Below are 19,743 nucleotides of genomic sequence, written 5' to 3' on the forward strand. Positions count from 1 at the left end.
ACATATGACAATTAGACTTACAACTTAATATGAGGTATATGAATAGCCTAACAAATCCAAATTGTTAATATGTATTATAGTATTCAAAAGCATTTAAGGATACAAAAGTAGTAAAATAAAGAGGAAAATAAAATTTTAGCTGTTTGAGAAGTCAAAGATCAAATCAGTTCTTCAAAGAGAAATTAGCACACATTCTTTTTCATAGTAAGGATACTTTTTTTTGTGTGTGTGGAATATTCTTTTTAGTGTAGCTATCAGATTATTATCTGTATCACCTTCCTAGAAAAATACTGGTACTGGCTGGGCACGGTGGCTCACGCCTGTAATCCCAGCACTTTGGGAGGCCGAGGCGGGCGGATCACAAGGTCAGGATATCGAGACCATCCTGGCTAACATGGTAAAACTCCGTCTCTACTAAAAAAAAAAAAATACAAAAAATTAGCCGGGCGTGGTGGCGGGCGCCTGTAGTACCAGCTACTCAAGAGGCTGAGGCAGGAGAATGGTGTGAACCTGGGAGGTGGAGCTTGCAGTGAACCGAGATCGCGCCACTGCACTCCAGCCTGGGCTCTGAAAGAGAGAGACTCCGTTGAAAGAAAAAGAAAAAGAAAAAAGGAAAAAGAAAGAAAAAGAAAGAGAAAAGAGAGGAAAGAAAGGAAAGGAAAGGAAAGGAAAGGGAAGGGAAGGGAAGGGAAGGGAGGGAGGGAGGGAGAGAGAGGAAGGAAGGAAGGAAGGAAGGAAGGAAGGAAGGAAGGAAGGAAGGAAGGAAGGAAGGAAGGAAGGAAAGGGAAGGAAAGGAAGGAAAGGAAGGAAAGGAAGGAAAGGAAGGAAAGGAAGGAAAGGAAGGAAAGGAAGGAAAGGAAGGAAGAGACAAGAAAAGAACTGCTACTGTCCTAATGTAATTAACACAGTAAACTCAAGGGTGATCCTACTGAAAGCTTTCACTAACCCTTTGATTTTTTGTAGAAGAAAAAGACTTCTGTTTAAGCCTTAGCTTGCTCTGACTAGTTCTTTCAGCATTAGTTCTAGGAAGGGTTCAGTTTGGTGTGAACAGGATACTACTGCAATTTCTCATTTTGTATGACTTCTCCATGAGAAATCTTGATGGTGGTAGTTCAAGGTTTTTGTTTGTTTGTTTGTTTGTTTTTTAGGTGGAGTCTCACTTTGTCGCCCAGGCTACAGTGTAGCGGCATGATCTCACTGCAACCTCCTCCCGAGTTTAAGCAATTCTCTGCCTCAGTCTTCTGAGCAACTGGGACTACAGGCATGCACTGCCATGCCGGCTAATATTTTGTATTTTTAGTAGAGATGGGGTTTTGCGATGTTGGCCAGGCTGGTCTCGAACTCCTGACCTCAACTGATCCGCCCGCCTTGGTCTCCCAAAGCGCTGGGATTACAAGCATGAGCCACTGCACCTGGCCAAGGCTATTTTTAAGTACTCCTTACCAGCCGGACAACCTAAAAGAGTTGCTTATTCATGTGTCACCTGGTGCTTCAGATGCCAGCTGAGGAATTAACACGATCTGCATTAGCCAGCAAACGCTTCACTGTCTGCAATCAACTTTGCAAGTATACTGTGAAAAGAAACCACCAGGGCCTGACAGAGAGGCTGACGACTGAACTGTACTAAGCTCCAGGGGAGACCACAGACCGACTAACCAGAGGCCGGGTGCACTGCCAGTCCTACCAGCGAAGCGTGTATGTGTGCCTGCACATGCAAATACCTGGGGGGAAGGGTGAAGCCTATAGAGTTTAATTAATGTTTTAGTGGAACAAAAAAGAAGGTGAACTATCTAAACAACCTTGCCTTTAGTAATCTCATTCTGCTTGTTTATAGTATGGCTACATTACTTTTGTTCTCTTCTGTCCTACATTTCAAAATGTTTTCCTAGTGTGAATCTCTGTGCCTCTATCAACTTTTATGTCTCTCCTCAGCTTGTCAGACCGATCTTAAGAGCTGACATCCTCAATGCCTCCTGGAATCTGGTAAGTAACCTAAAAAGATAAAGTAGGCTAAACCAGGAAGGAGATCAGGAGGAGTGGGGAGTCTAAAGACAACAGTGCACGGAACAGGCGATGTGAAGGTGCGGGGTGCTGCTGCAGAGAAAGGCCCATCCTCGCTGCCTACTTCAAAGAACCTTGGCTGCTAAGCCGGAGTCAAAGGACCTGCCAAAAAGTCTCTTTAAGCAGTAACTTTTTTTTCCTCTCTTCTTCTGGGTCAGAATTAGAGATGAGTAAACTCCTGGGACCGAATATGATCTTGTCTCCTCCCTGTTGGTGCCTTTCCACCATCTGCCCTTGGCTCCCAGACAGTCTCTAAGACTCCTGTTGCTTACAGGGATTCTGTCCTCTTTTTCTTTCTGAATATTCTAAGATTAATTCCACATATAACAAAACTATGTAAAATATTACTACAATTACTCACAAGTTACAGCCAAACAGAAATTTAATAGAGAAATCGCCCAGAGCAACATACTAACTGTTAAAATTAAAAACGGGAAATTTACCTTAAAGCACATCAGCTCTAACCGGATGCCCAACATTCTACCTGCCTTGCTTTCCTGGGCATTACGGTTTCAAGGATTTGTAGAATGGCTGGTGAGAGGTTTCGTTTGTTTTTCAAGAAAACAAGCTAGAGGGCAGGAAGAGATGCTCAGAAGCAAACAGTACAAAGGAACACACCAGGACATACCAGTGGCAGACTGGACAGCAAGTAAATGAAGCCCAATGAAAGAACAGAAAAAGGTGGTATTCCAATAGAAGAAAGGGTTTTCTTCCAAGACAAAGTTTAAAAAATAAAACAAATGCAAATACAAACTGCCATTAACAACCTATGACTGATTCAGACATGAAGCAAAAATGTGAATGATTCTACGGAAGCCTGTGGATTACTATTATCATCTAGTGATCGGCCAGGCACCGTGGCTCACTATGGAAGCCTGTGAATTACTAATACCTTCTAGTAACTGACCAGGCACGGTGGCTCACACCTGTAATCCCAGCACTTTGGGAGGCCGAGGCGGGTGGATCACAAGGTCAGGAGTTCAAGACCAGCCTGGCCAAGATGGTGAAACTCCATCTCTACTAAAAATACAAGAATTAGCCAGGCAGTGGTGGCAGTGCCTGTAATCCCAGCTACTCAGGAGTCTGAGGCAGAGAACTGCTTGAACCCGGGAGGTGGAGGTTGCAGTGAGCCGAGATTGCACCATTGAACTCCAGCCTGGGTGACAGAGTGAGATTCCGTCTCAAAAAAAAAAAATAAAACAAACAAACAAAAAAACCCAGTGGTGTGATCAAAGCTCACAGCAGCCTTGAACTCCTGGGCTCAAGTGATCCTCCTGCCTCAGCCTCCCTAGTACAAGATGTGCACCAACTACACCCAACTAATATATATACATTATTTGTAGAAATGGGGGTCTCACTATGTTACTCAGGCTGCTCCAGAACTCTTCACCTCAAGCTATCCTCCCCCACCTCGGCCTCCTGAAGTTCTGGGGTTACAGGAGTGAGCCGCCGCGCCTCGCCTCATCTGCACTTTTAACAAGCTTCCCTCACCATGGATTCCCAAGAGCTCCAAAGTGAATATTATGAAAGGGACCAAATTCTGATTTTCACACGGAACTTTTCTACTGTGACATGCTCTTGTTTTGGGGTTCTTTTTCTAACTGTCTTTCTCTCCTTGCAGCTTCTTCTGAATTCAAAATAGCTAAAGCTGTTAATAATGTAAATAGCTTCCCAACTTTGTGTAATTTCAAAAAGATAAGAGTTTGATTCTAAGAAGATGGTCAATGAAAATGAAGTCAACAGGACTGCCACCCCTTTCCTGCAGAGAAATATGTTCAGAACATCTGAATCCTCTCCTTGTGAGAGACACAAATTATAAGACAGAGTATGGTGTGTGGTATCACCTCCCTATGGAACTTTATTTTATACTTTAACATGTTCCATGAAATTCTTACCACAAGTTGAGTTATACGTCTTAATCACATTTCTGTAAAGTTCTGTTTCATAAAGGACTTAAGTCAAACAATTATTTATCATCTTTCTTAATCTTGTTTCCATGTAAAATTCTTCAAACCAGAAATAATCTATTAAGACTAGAAAAACAACCTATTCATAGCCCCAGGACTGAGACATCTAGATAACTTATTGTCCTTTGGCAATATCCTCAAAAAAGAAGAACATTCACTCATTCAAAAAACAGGGGGTGGGGTCCACAGAGTAAGACACAGGGAAACCATTTAATCTCTAGTCAATCTCCCCCGGCTACTTTTTAAAAGAAAGCTTTCATCACGTTAGAATAAATGATGCATTATTCTATACAAATCACGGTGAGTGGTTTAAAATTGCCATACAATACAAATATTATCTGCTAAACTAAAATTTAAAGGTTCTGTGTTAAGATTATCAGCCTAGTACAGTATTATCACACTTTTGCCTTCTATCATATTCCTCCTGTATCTGGCGCAGGAAAGATCTATCTAGGGCCATCCCAGATTCCCAACAACAGCCAGTACTTGCTCCCTCAACACACATCATTTTAATGTGTTAATAGGCCGGGCGCAGTAGCTCACGCCTGTAATCCCCGCGCTTTGAGAGGCCGGGGCAGGTGGATCACCTGAGGTGAGGAGTTCAAGACCAGCCTGGCCAACACGGTGAAACCCCGCCTCTACTAAAAATACAAAAATTAGCCGGGCGTGGTGGCGCACACCTGTAATCCCAACTAGTCTGGAGGCTGAGGCAGGAGGATCACTTGAACCCAGGAGGTGGCGGTTGTGGGTAAGCCGAGATCACTTTGCTGCACTTCACCCTGGACAGAGCGAGATTCCATCACCCTCCTCCACCCCCCTCAAAAAAAGTGTTAATAAGACCTGACAGTCAGCTGTCAGCTGAATACCCATGACATTAGAAATATAATCATCAACAGATACAAGCCACTATACTTTTTTGAACATTTGGTTACTAAAAAAAAGTCCCAGAAAACAGGGGATGTCTGTAATGATTATATAATTGTCATGTTGAGAACGGAGCAGAGGGGGAGGGACGAGAGGGTGGTAGTCAAATTTCTGTTTCTAATAAGTCTGTTCAGAGACTTGAAATTGTTTTTCTTGTTTTCTTACATCTCTTTGCTGTATAATGCTATATAACCTTCCCCCTCATTTCTTCAAGTCAGATATCAGATCAATAATCAATAGAGAAGTCCCAGCTTCACTTCAAGAGACAGGGATTAGACAGTTAAATTTTAATAGGTATTACCAGATTGTTTTTCAAAAAGGCTGCATCAGTCTAACTTTTTGTTAGTAACGTATAAGAGGATTCCTTTTCCTTTCCAATCACAGAGATTACTTAATGATTTTTGCCAGTCAGATCTTTTCAGGTATTTTTTTTTTTTGTCATTAAGATTATTCTTTTTCATATCCTTTGCCCATTGTTCCACTGGGCTGTTTGTCTATTATAATATTAACTCTCTGTCACCTGCTTTGCAAATACTTTTTTGTTAAATCTGTTGCACGTCCGTGTGTTTTTACGCCTTAGAGCAGGAGGTTAGTAAGCTATGGTCTACCACCTGTTAGTATAAATAAAGCTTTACTGAAACACAGCCTTGCCCATTCATTTTTGTAGTAAATTCAGTAACTACAACAGAAATTATCTGGCACTCAAAGCCTAAAATATTTAATATCTGACCCTTTACAGAAAAAATTTGCCAATACTAGCTATATGGAACATCCAAAAAAACCCAAAACAAAACAAAAAAAAGGTGGGGGAGTCTTTCTTCTCCCATAGAATCCATGTTCCAAAAGGATTTTTATGTGTTTTATTCACTGCTAGAAAAATACCTAGCAAGTAGTACACATTATTTTCAGAATTAATGCAAGGTCTTCTTGCTTTTATATAGATATACTTTTAAAAAAATAATGTGTAGAGATGAGGTCTCACTGTTGCCCAGGCTGGTCTCCAAGTCCTGGCCTCAAGTGATCCTCCCCCAAAGTGCGGGGATCCCGTGCATGAGCCACCACATTCAGCCAAACAGTATTCATATAAGAAAAAAAGAAAACAACTTTTTTCTTAGCAATTACAATTTATTAAGTTTCATTGTGAAAAATTAGTAAGAAATAACACACTGAAGTTTTTCAGCTGGAAATCATCCCAATAATGAGGACATACCTTATGACAGGGTTGTTCAATCTTTTGGCTTCCCTGGCCCACACTGGAAGAAGAATTGTCTTGGCCACACATAAACTACGCTAGCACTAATGATACCTGATGAGTTTTCAAAAAAATTTTGCAAAAAAATAAAAATAAATCTCATAATGTTTTAAGAAAGTTTACGAATTTGTGTTGGCCTCATTCAAAGCCATCCTAGGCTGCAGGCCGCCTGTGGGTGGGTGGGTTGGACAAGCTTGCCTTAAGGGAAAACATTCTGGGCTCATTTTGATGTTAAATTAAGTTGTTTTAAGAGACTCCATATACAGGAACCAAATCATGGCACTAAGGACAATTTACTCTCATTATAAACTACCTGTCAGTCGACAAGTCTCATCAAAGTGATTAAATATTTTCAACCGAAAACGTGATGAGAAGGGAAAACATTTTCCCCACTAAACTCAATACTACACGACTTTAGGTTCTGGGCTCAGCTTTGAGCCCTGTTCAGGTTGAAAGGGACTCGTTTTAGAAATGTTCTGTTTGCAACGCATGTCATCTGGGGCATTTTTGTTGTTACTGTGCTTCCAAGCACAACTTTAGAGTGTACTATATTACTGCATGTTATATTCAGCTTGCTAAAGAAATGCATTTTTAAAACCCCAAATATCATGTACAATTCTTTCAACTTTTCTGTTTATTTGAAAGTTTTCATAATAAAATATTGGGAGAAATAGTCCTAGGTCACAGAAAAAAATTTTCATTAACATTAAAGTCTCATTTCTATTACTCCACAAAAGAAATACTGTCTTTTAAACTATGAAGTTACAGTAGGTAACATCCATCTTTCAAATTCATGGTCAACATTGGTTAACATTCACACTATACATCCTTGAAGTCGAAGGAAATTTTTCCTTTTATCTTTGTACAGACACTGGAAAACCTGCATCACTCCTACTGAGAAGCAGTGATACTCACCTTGCACAAACTTTTAAAATCTTTTTCTAAATCCCTATACTATTTAGAAATTTCTATGGACAGTGAACAGTGTGACACCTTGATAAGTCAAAGCATATCTAAAAAGAAGTCATAAAAAAGCAGGAATTCCTACTTACAAAATATGTCTACGGTAATATATTATTAAAAATCTATTTCAGGTCCTCGGTGATGGTATGGATGGGGAGGTACATAATGAAAAAGAAATATATGATCAAAAACATGTCGAGGAAGTGTATGTATGTGAGTTCCAATAAGCTGGAATTTAAATAGGAAGGTTGAAGTCACAGCAAGTAGATGAAAGGCGGCCCCTTTAACATTTGCTCCTGGAGTCCGGCAACTCTCAGCAGTTGGCTGGAGACTAAGCTGGCCGATCCCGTGGAGCTTCAACAAAGGGACGAAACAAACTGAGTCCCCAGGGCCCCCCTCCCGACAACGCGTGAAACAACTTGATAAATGATTGCTCTGTCAGGGGATGAGGAGATGGAGACGTCTGGGAGCAGAGGGGGAATGTATCTAATTTAGGAGGCCAAGGGGGAAGGGGAAGACAGGGAAGGCAGAACAGCAGACAGGGGCAAGACCATCTAATCGCGCAAACACTCAGCAGAGAACTAGAAACCAACACCAGACAATCCAACCGCGTCTCCGGAGAGCTGCAGTCATTAGACTGCAACAAGAGACTCGGCAGAGACCAGTTCTCCCCAAGTCACCAGGATTTTAAAAGGAAAGTTTTCACCTTCCACAACCCATTCTCCAGCCTCAAGTCCAAGCTTCAGAAAGTGCTGCTCTCATACTACTTCGTTCATTTGGGGGTGACATGAAATACAAAATCCTTTCCCCCACCCCCAGCTCCTGCGTAAAGATGGCTGATTCAGGCCTGAAAGCCACAGGCGCAAGAGCCCAGGGCTTAGCTCACTTAAGGAAACATTAATTACCCTGAAACAAAAATAGGAGTTCACATCTGGGGCTCAACACTTCCCTTCTCCTCCACCCCCTTCTCTAGAGTGTGAGCACCCACTATTTATACAGCCTCTTCCTGACGGAGGACTCATACTGGTCCCGCAGGACTTCCCTGCCTCGGGAAGACTCACTGGTGACAAACTCAGCATTGCACAGGCATTTCAGAAGTAGGCACCGCTCAACTTGAGAAGAAGGTGGTCAGAACCAGAAGTGGTACAAAAGCAGCTTCCCAAAGAGTGGCCGGTTAATTCATAAGGGATGCTCTGGCAGCTTAGGCATCTGATCAAAGACCATTACGGAAGTTTACAAGTCAAACGTGGAACCAGCAACCGGAGTCTTTCTTGCGTCACTGCAGTTTATTTATGAACTAGACACAGCTAATGTTGCAGCTGTTAACAGAAGTGCTGTGTTGGATTACTGTGCACAGAACCTTATTTAAATGTTGAATTAAGCCTGAGCTGTAGTTGGCATAATTTAAGCTAACAGCAAATGGTGTATCAAGAAACTCAAGGCTGGGCGCGGTGGCTCATGCCTGTAATCCCAGCACTTTGCGAGGCCGAGGCAGGCGGATCACGAGATCAGGAGATGAAGACCATCCTGGCTAACACGGTGAAACCTCATCTCTACTAAAAATATAAAAACTTAACCGAGTGCAGTGGCACACATTTGTAGTCCCAGCTACCCAGGAGGCTGAGGCAGGAGAATCTCTTGAACTCAGGAGGCTGCAGTGAGCTGAGATGGTGCCACTGTGCTCCCGCCTGGGTGACAGAGGGAGAAAGAAAGGAAAAAAGGAAGGAAGGAAGGAAGGAAAGGGAGGGAAGGAAGGAAGGGGGGAGGGAGGGAGGAAGGAAGGGGGAGGAAGGGAAGGAGGGGGAGGGGGGAAGAAAAGGAAAGAAAGAAGGGGAAAAAAAGAAAGAAACTAAAAAAGTTTCAGAATTTTACCTTTGCTTTGCCCAGCACTCTTGGAGGTTAACTGATAATTCATAGCTATGACCCCAAATCCACTTTATTACAGTGTGTTTCAGAACATCTGGTGTATTAATTAATTTGGCCAGAGAGACACTGTATAATACAAGGGACAGGACGACTATGAGAAAAAAAATCACTGTTTCACTGGATTAAGTTGGATGGTCCTGCTCCTATTTTTTTTTTTTTTTTTTTTTTAAGAATTAAAAGAGCTCTAGTGAGTTTATTCTAGGAAAAATGTGTTTGTGGCCTGTCCAGAATTTTCACTGGACCAAACAAAAAAGAACTTGTTAATTCCCCAGACATCTTTCTTGTCAGGTTACACAGTTCAAAAGGTGCTCAGGGTTTCCTAAACTTAGAGATGAGAGAAGAGGCACTGCACCGTGGATGTCACCTTTGTGAACTGCTGACTACAATTAGTTTGACTCATTCTAATCAGCAATTCACAAAAGTGTGATCTTGCAATTATACAACCAGTCTCCAAATTCTACCTTGCTTTCTGATCTTTCTGCCAAGGTCTGAGTCTTAGAAATATAAGCAAATTCGTGTTCGTGGACTGTCAATCTGAAAAGACTGTCAACTAGTCAGTTTTATGGAATGCATAAGAAATTGCAAACTGGGAGCAGGCAGCAATGTTTGTTTTGGTCTGCAGTTTTGTCTTGTTTTTCTTTTTTCTTTTTCTTTTTTTTTTTTTTTTGAGATGGGGTCTCGCTCTGTCACCCAGGCCGGAGTGCAGTGGCGCGATCTCGGCTCACTGCAAGCTCTGCCTCCCGGGATCATGCCATTCTCCTGCCTCAGCCTCCTGAGTAGCTGGGACTACAGGCGCCCACCACCGCGCCCGGCTAATTTTTTGTGTTTTTAGTAGAGACGGGGTTTCACTGTGTTAGCCAGGATGGTCTCGATCTCCTGACCTTGTGATCCGCCCGCCTCGGCCTCCCAAAGTGCTGGGATTACAGGCTTGAGGCCACCGCACCCGGCCTTGTCTTGTTTTTCACTGGTTGTCCAACATTAAAAAAAAAACAAAAAACTTTGGAGGAGCTTACAAAAAAATAATCTGGATATCTCCCTTTTCTTGAAAAATCAAGTCTGACTGATTGACAGTTCTTCATGACTCAGCTGGCACTAACAGGAGGCTGCCTCTGAGACCGGACATGGATCATTAACTGCACATCAGGCCCCATCCCCTCCATTAAGTTAGTTACCTGTCTGGCCCTGCAGGCTTCTGAGTTTCAACATCAGCTCTACGACATCAGTGAGTAGCAGGTTAGTTCGTACTTGAACAATACCCCATGTGTGTTCCTTCCTTTCTTTCCATCAGTCCCAGATAATGCTGGCTGCTCTCAAGTCCCCCTTGACTTGACACTATCCTTTCACTGTAACACCCAGGATTTAACGAAATACTCTCTGACTAGGGAAAAAAAGACGAGACTCACTGCTTTTATCATAAACAGCAGTAGGTAAAGGTATCCCACACCCAAAATGACCACAAAAGAAAATGCTCAAGAAAATACACACAAACGGAACATAAAACAAGACAGGAGTGACAGCTTAGCCACGGGGAGTGCGGGGGGAGGGGGGCATAAAAAGTGGGGAGAGTTCTAATCCATGGTTGGGGTGAACTTATTTCTAGACTGCTGGGAAAGTGATTAAGGCAACAGCCTAACGGGTTAGTGTCCAAAAAGAAAAATTAGACTAGTGTTTGCCCCTGAAGAATGTCTACTGTACTGCCACCATGTAAAGCAGTGAATCCTAAAGCAAGGTTCTGCCTGCATCGGTCTTCAGAACCCGGCCTCAGAAGCTGCATTTCAAATTAAGCAGTCCAATGGTTCTCAAACACACTCAAGTTTGAAAAACAACCGAATTCCACTACAGTTGCCTAGAAGGATGGGTCTGGACTCAGAGCATGACGTCTCCTGGATCCTTCCCTGCCTTCGTTCAAACTGACTTAATGTGAGTGGCCTTTCCTCTGTGTTCCCACTCACCTTGACAGAACAATAGTCACACCATGCTTAACCATTCATTCTTCCAAGAGAAGCAAAAGGCCTCTTTTTTTTTTTTTTTTTTAACCCTCATGGATAGAAAAAGTGGCTTGACACAGAGTAAGTACTACCTATTTAACAAAATAAGTTATTTTACTCTGTGCCTTACTTTAAAACACTAGGGGAAAAGGTCTGACTAAATGATCTTTAGTGACCTTAGTTATATTCTAGCATCTGTTTTATGCACTAGGGAACTATTTCTCAACCTATTTTTCATTACCACCCTTTTAAGGAACCTTTTTAGATTCGCTCCCCATTGTCCCCAAACCATGAAATTTTAGTATTACAGAAACAGGTTGTGTATTGCACAAACCATCATAATAGCTAAGTTTTTTTCATCACCTCCCCCTAAAAGAGCCAATTTTCAACAATAGCACCTCCTTGATAATGCATTCAATTGTACTTGGATATTCACAGTAACACTGTGATGACAGGCGGCCAGGCACAGTGGCTCATGCCTGTAATTCCAGTACTTTGGGAGGGGGAGGTGGGTGGATCGCGTGAGTTCCAGAGTTCAAGACCAGCCCTGGGGAACAGAGAAAAACCCTGTCTCTACAAAAAATACAACAATGAGCCGGGCATGGCAGCGTGCCCCTGCAGTCCCAGCTACTTGTGAGGTTAAGGTGTGAGGACTGCTTGAGCCCAGGAGGTCAAGGCTGCAGTGAGCAGTGATCGAGGCACTGCACTCCAGCCTGGGCAACAGAGCCAGAGTCTGTTTAAAGAACAACAATAAAGAAGACAAAAACAACGTGATGACAGGGGAGAATGTAACTCGAAAACGTAATTTTAACTTCTTTGACCAAATCAACGCATGGTTTGAGTTGACATGTGTTACTGACAACCTTTAAAATACCTTTATCAGTTCTCCACATAAACCTTCCCCAAACTGGGTATAGCATTCCTTTAAAATCCACACAGTATTATTGAGACAGACTGCATATGAAAAGTGTTTCTAAAGATTTTTAAAATCAGCAGTATGAGGCCTTCACACACATATTGACTTTAACCAGAAAGTGATATTGTTCATATCAGTTTAAACAATTAACTCTCCAGTTTGCCAACGATATTAGCATTCCACCCCAAAATCAGTGCGGTACTTAGGCAACCAGAAATGCCACACACGAGGTGGGGATGTAGCTCAGAGGTAAGAGTGCGTGCTTAGAAATGTACCAGGAAAAACACCATAGAGAATCTGTTGTATTTATGGGTAACAATAAAGCATCTGACTGTCATCGATACTGACATGAACAAGTCTCTGTTCAAGTCACACTCAAAAAGACGCTCAGAGCTGGGTGTGCCGGCTCACACCTGTAATCAGAGGGTGAGGTGGGAGGATCACAGTGACCCAGCCTATACAAAAAATAAAAATCAGCCGGGCATGGTGTCGCCTGCAGTCCTAGGTACTCAGGAGGCTGAGGTGGGAGGGCTGCTTGAGCTCAGGAGTTTGAGGCTGCAGTGAGCTTTGATCATGTCATGGCATTCCAGCCTGTGCAACAGGGCAAATCCCTGTTTCTTTAAAAATAAAAATAAAAAACAAGTGTTGGCGAGGATGTGGAAACACTGGTATCCTCATACACTGCTGGTGAGAATGTAAAGTAATGCAGTGACTTTGGAAAAGTCTGGCAATTCCTCAAAAGGTTAAACACAGTAATCTTATGATCCAGAAATTCAACTAGTTATATACGCAAAAGAAATAAAAACCTAGGAGCACACAAAGAACTTTTTTTTTTTTTTTTTTGAGACGGAGTCTCGCTCTGCCGCCCAGGCTGAAGTGCAGTGGCGTGATCTCGGCTCACTGCAAGCTCCGCCTCCCGGGTTCACGCCATTCTCCTGCCTCAGCCTCCCGAGTAGCTGGGACTACAGGCACCCACCACCACGCCTGGCTAATTTTTTGTATTTTTAGTAGAGACGGGGTTTTATCGTGTTAGCCAGCATGGTCTCAATCTCCTGACCTCGTGGTCAGCCCGCCTTGGCCTCCCAAAGTGCTGGGATTACAGGCGTGAGCCACCGCACCCGGCCAGAACTTTTACAGGAATATTCATAGCAGTATTATGGATAATAGCCAAAAAGTAGAAACAACCCAAATGTCCAACAACTGATGAACAGATGAACCAAATGTGGTATCAGTCATACAACGGAACGGTATCTGGCAATAAAGGAATGAAGTACTAAGACCTGCTACAACATAAATAAACCATAAAAACATTCTGCTAAGTGAAAAGGCCAGGCACAAAGGGCCACAGTGTGGCTGTATGATTCCACTTATAGGAAAGTCCACAGGGGGCAAATCCACACAGGCACAAAGCTCAGTGGTTTCCAGAGGACGGGGAAAAAAGTGAGTGGAGTGTGCTTGCTGAAGGGTTTAGAACATGAAAATGTTCTAAAATTGACTCTGGTCATGGCTACGCACTCTAAATATACTAAAACCACTGAACTGTAGACTTCAAGTGAGTTAACTGTACGGTTTGTGAATATCTCAATAAGCCGCGCCCCTCCCCCAAAAAAATCTGTGAAAAAATACAAGGGATACCAGAGAACATGTTTGATGCTACAACAGGCATCAGTAAGAATTACCACGTCTTTTTTTTTTTTTCCATTTTAAGTAATGCTCCAATGATACTATTCAAAATATAAATATAGTTTTCTATGCTCCTATTTTAATATATTGAATTCAGGTGAAACAGTAGTATATAAAAGCAAGGAACTGCTGGTAGTTATTCAAGATCTGTGTGCAAACAATTTTATGCCATAGCTCCTGATGGAATGGATCACTTTTAGAGATGACGAAGTTCAAACAAAATATATAATGTTTTGAAGAGTGTTCTATACCATAAATTTACTGAGAACAGGAAACATGTATGTACAACAACTGCTGTGTCAGGCACAATGACTCATGTTTTACATATACACTATAATCCTCCCATCAATCTTGTGAGGTATTATTGTCTTCATTTGAAATAGCTCAAAACCAAATATCCTCAAGACCAGAATAGTTCAATTAATTACCGTAAGTTTCAGTTTCTTGACCTGTAAAAGAAATAACAGTCCTACATACATCAGAGTTGTAAGAGCTAAATGAAATAAGGTATATTAAGTGCCTGATTAAACGGGTACTCGAATTTCAGGGTTTTCTTTTTTACCCCAGCTTTAGCAAAAACAGATAGAGCATTCAGAAGCTAGCAAAAGATCAACACTGTCAGGTTCCCCAGGATTCCCTTTAAGTTGTGGACAGAGCACTCACAGATCACTGTTGTGATCAAATAAAACTAACAGAGTTAATCTGGTTTAATGATATGCATTAGCATAATTATGGCAAATAATTAAATATATATAAATAGTAGGCAATGATTGACTATAACTATTATGACTTACGTAGCCAATGCGATTGTTTCAAGGGTCATTTGAGAGCCAAGGAGCGAACTGTTTTTAAAACCAGCAAGAGACACTGCAGCCGTGACCCACAGGGGATGATGCAACCTTGTGCTTCTCCCCAGTGAGTGTTTTCAAAGAAGCCTTGGCTGGATGCTGAGAAACAACTCCAGCTGTACAGAGTACAAGTGAGGCTTAGGATGGAACACTTCTTTCCTCAGCACTGCAATCTGACAGGGCAGTCTAACCCAGAGAGAAAGCTGGCAGAAGGAGAAGGAAAATCAATCACACCCTGAGAGGCAGGGGCACTGGGGTGTGTGGTGGGGATGGAGGTGGGAGAGGGTTAGAGATAATTGAGTGTGATGAACTACGAGGGCTGACGGAGGATAAATTGGCTGATGGAGCATCTTGAAGAATTAGGGGGCAGAATAAGCGTGCCAGATGGAAGGATGGCCAAAGGACATGTGGGAAGAGAGGGAGGGCGCAGAAAGGTAGGGCCACTACTATAGATACACATTTTGCAATGTTCACCAGGAACCCCTGCACACCATTTTGCTAAACAAATGCGGGTATAGGTTATGTGCATTTTTCATATAGAGCTCAACAGAAGTTTGACAACTGTAAGAGGCCTGACCTATGAAAGAAGTAATGCAGATAAAACGACAACAGCAGCATTTCAGAAGCCAGACTCTGAATACAGAATGATGTGAATCAAGTTCCAATGTACCAATTGTAAATCTAATAAAAAGGAAAACTATCATCAGCCCTGTGGTAAAGAATGTCCCACATAGGAAATGAATACTCTCATACACTTGGTGGGGGTATAAACTCCATGCTGGTGGGGGTTTAACCTCTATACATAGCAATTTGGCAGTATTCTCCTTCTCTTTATTGTAACTAAACTATTTTTTCTCCTAAGGAGAAAGTCCTTCCCTAGAGACCAGACTAATGGTGGCTTAGTCTTCCACTGGCCGTACAGGACTTCTTACTGCCACTCTGACCATGAATGAAAACATCTTTTGAGGCTCATGCAATCAAGCTCTAGTTCTCTGCTTCTCCCTGTTATTCACCAACCTACCCGTTTCTTTATAATAAGCTGTAATCTCCTTCTCTCCCTCCCACCATCAACCTAAATGGTTGTGAAATCCTTACTTAGAACTCATCTAACGCTGTACAGTTCCTTTTTATCTTCCATAAGTCAACCCCCATTGATATAACTTACTCTACATAAGCTAATCCAGAGATGCTGTCCCTGTGAGATCTCTTTTTTTTTTTTTTTTTGGTAGAGATGGGGTTTTGCCATATTGGCCAGGCTGGTCTTGAACTCCTGGGCTCAAGTGATCCGACTACCTCGGCTTCCCAAAGTGCTGGGATTACAGGTGTGAGCCACCGCGCCCGGCCTCCCTGTGCGATCTTCATATGCCCTGCTCTCAAATCCTCACCTCCTGTCTTTTATCTTACTATGTCGCATGTCATCCATATCCAAAATACCTATTCTGACTACACTGGAATCTCTAGTCCTTGTAATACTATGTTTTCTTCCAATCTATTAGTTCCCTTCACCTATTAATTCTACCATATATTGACTGAGGACCTTCTTTGTACCAACCACTGTGCATTTCTCTACATATCCACCCTAGACCGTCCCCCTGCCACCATGATCAGTCACTTCAGTCGTTCTCCCCATGATTCCAGATTCTCCTCTACCCCACCAATCCTTCTTTCACGACTCCATGCAAAATCCCAACCCTGATGAACAATTACAGCATTTATATGTTCTCCTAGGCAGTTATCTGAGCACTAGAACAATAAAAACCAGTAGACTCACACATGTACACCGATACCACTATAAGCTATCTCCATCATCAACCAAGCTCCACAACCCCTCTCCTGTCCTCCTAGAGGCCACTCCAAACATTTGTCTCTCTTGAGCACATTTCCCCACCGCGCCTATTCCCTAAGCATTCTCACATGACTCTGCTGCCTTTATACATGTACACATGCACGCACGCTCACACGCACAGACACACACATGCACGCACACACACACACGGGTACACGTGCACACACACGTACATGCACAGTCACACGCACGCACACACACAGAGAAAAACATTATTTTTCTCATCCGGGTGCAGTGGCTCACGCCTGTAATCCCAGCACTTTCAGAGGCCGAGGCAAGAGGACCATTCCAGCCCAGGGGTTCAAGATCAGCCTAGGCAACATAGGGAGACCAGGTCTCTATTTAATTTCAGTTTTAAAAGAACGAACGAAAGAAAAAGAAACAGTATTTTTCACTAGGAACAAACTCAATATTTTGAAAACTTTTACTATGAAATAAGGGGGGAATAAACATGATTTTATCTTACTTGTTTGAACCGTATTTGGGATAATCAAATGTTTGGTAAGAAGTTTCTGTTTATAAAGATATTCCAGTTATCTTTGAAAAATGAATGACCAAAAATTAAATTATTGCCATTGTGTAAGTACTGTGCACTCTGAAGGTACTAATGCTAAAAAAAGAAAAAAATCGCCACTGTGCAAGCCCTAGAAAATAATGGATTTAGGATCTAGGCAATAACCATCAATGTCTGCTCACATCTCAGAGACAGCAGACATTATGTGACTACTTCCATCGCCATCCATTAAGAATTTGTATTCCCCCATTTTTGCAATCTACCCATCTGACAAAGGGCTAACATTCAGAATCTACAAACAACTTAAACAAATTTACAAGAAAAAAACAACCCCATCAAAAAGTGGGCAAGGGATATGAACAGACACTTCTCAAAAGAAGACATTTATGCAGCCAACAGACACATGAAAAAATGCTCATCATCACTGGTCATCAGAGAAATGCAAACCAAAACCACAATGAGATACCATCTCACACCACCAGCTTGGCTACCCGAGCCAGCAGCCGCAACCCGCCCTCGTCCCCTTCCACGCTTTGTTCTTTAGCTCTTCATAATAAATCTTGCTGCTGCTCACTCTTTGGGTCCACACCACCTTTAAGAGCTGTAATACTCACCGCAAGGGTCTGCGGCTTCGCTCCTTTAGTCAGCGAGACCACGAACCCACAGAAGGAACAAACTCTGGACGTGCCACCTTTAAGAGCTGTAACACTCACCATGAGGTCCGCGGCTTCATTCTTGAAGTCAGCGAGACCAAGAACCCAGCAGAAGGAATAAATTCTGACACCATACCATCTGACCCAGCGCTCCCATTACTGGGTATACACCCAAAGGATTATAAATCATGATACTATAAAGACACATGCACATGTATGTTTATTGCAGCACTATTCACAATAGCAAAGACTTGGAACCAACCCAAATGTCCATCAATAACAGACTGGATAAAGAAAATGTGACACATATACACCATGGAATACTATGCAGCCATAAAAAAGGATGAGTTCATGTCCTTTGCAGAGACATGGATGAAGATGGAAACCACCATTCTCAGTAAACTATCACAAAGACGGAAAACCAAACACCGCACGTTCTCACTCTTAGGCTGGAATTAAACAAGGAGAACACATGGACACAGGGTGGGGAACATTACACACAGGGGCCTGTCGGGGGGCGGGCGGGCTGGGGGAGGGTTAGCATTAGGAGAAGTACTTAATGTAAATGACAAGTTGATGGGTGCAGGAAACCAACATGGCACACGTATACCTATGTAACAAACCTGCACGTTCTGCACATGTATCCTAGAACTTAAAGTACAATTATAAAAAAAAATTGTGTTCCCCCAACATAAATCTGAATCTGATCAAATTTAACCACCAATTTACAGGACATAGAGGGAACAGAAGAACATGTTAAATGATTCAATGGAGATAAAATCAGCAACTTCCAAGCTGGGAAAATCTACAGAAAAAGAGAAACGTGGTTTCTCCAAAACATAAACTGCAAGAAAAAGGGGAAAACTATAGAATAAAAAAGGACTGAGGCCGGGCGTGGTGGCTCACGCCTATAATCCCAACAGTTTGGGAGGCTGAGGCGGGCAGATCACAAGGTCAGGAGATCGAGACCATCCTGGCTAACACGGCGAAACCCCGTCTCTACTAAAAACACAAAAAATTAGCCGGGCGAGGTGGCGGCGCCTGTAGTCCCAGCTACTCGGGAGGCTGAGGCAGGAGAATGGCTGGAACCCGGAAGGCGGAGCTTGCAGTGAGCTGAGATCCGGCCACTGCACTCCAGCCTGGGCGACAGAGCGAGACTCCGTCTCAAAAAAATAAATAAATAAATAAATAAATAAAAAATTAAAAGAACAGAACCATTTACAACATATGGAGTTTATTTGAATGTGACTTTAAACAAATTGTAAAAAGTAGGGAGGACTACTATGGAAATATGAAATTTGACAACATTAAGGAATTCTGTTTCATCTTTTTATGTGTGATCATGTATTGCGGGTTTTTGTTTTTTTAAAGACCAGTGTCTTTTGGACAGACAAATGGATATATTCACGGATGAAATGATATGATGTCTGGCATTTGCTTCAAATAATCTGGGAAGGGGGGAAACAGGTAAAACAAGACTGGCCTTCCCTTGGAAACTGCTGAAGCTATATATATGATGGCTACCTGAGGGTTTATTTACTAATCCCTTAGCTTGATACATGGTTAAAAAGAAAATTCGTCTGTATTTCAGCCACCCAAAGCAGAATTCTGGGAAGGAGCACCGAAGCCTTTCCCACACTCCCACTTTGAACTACTCACCAGTTTCTGTGGATCTTATCTCTTTTCCTTTCTCTTTAACATCTCTTTTACGGCCCCTATTCTTTATTCCCACTGTCACCAGTCTAGTTCAGAGTCATCATCATCTCGCATTTAATTAAATGTTAACCTCCTATCTGGTTTATCTCTAGATTAGACCCTTGGTCTATCCGCCTAGACTAGAAACCAAGAGTCAAAACAGTTTCCAGTGTCTAGAATGCTGCTTCTCCTCTAAGACCCATCAACTCTGCCCAAGCTAATTCCTACACTTGCTTCTTCAACATTTAACTCAAGCTCTGCTGTCCTGGGAAGCCGTTCTCACTCCCAAGCCTCATTTAGATGTATTTGCTCTGTGTGCCCAAGGTATCCTTTTGCATAGTCCTATTCCTATCAGAGCCCACACAGTAGTTTAGTTGTCTTTAACTTATTTGACTTATTTGACTTCCTATACTCAGCATCTAAAACCGGACATGTTATAGGCCCTCAATAAATATGTACTGAAAGTAAGAATTACAAAGCACAAGAAAACATGAGACCAAATAGGTC

At 42.4% G+C, this 19,743-nt stretch overlaps 1 protein-coding gene across 3 annotated transcripts in view; it reads right to left on the reverse strand.

The window, feature by feature from the left end:
- LOC126929592 (chromatin remodeling regulator CECR2) overlaps positions 1 to 19,743 on the reverse strand; it is a 196,124-nt gene that overhangs the window by 115,856 nt on the left and 60,525 nt on the right. The gene's annotated exons all lie outside the window — the stretch shown is intronic.

This window comes from Macaca thibetana, chromosome 10 (genome assembly GCF_024542745.1).
Source record: "Macaca thibetana thibetana isolate TM-01 chromosome 10, ASM2454274v1, whole genome shotgun sequence".
Classification (NCBI taxonomy): Eukaryota; Metazoa; Chordata; class Mammalia; order Primates; family Cercopithecidae; genus Macaca; species Macaca thibetana.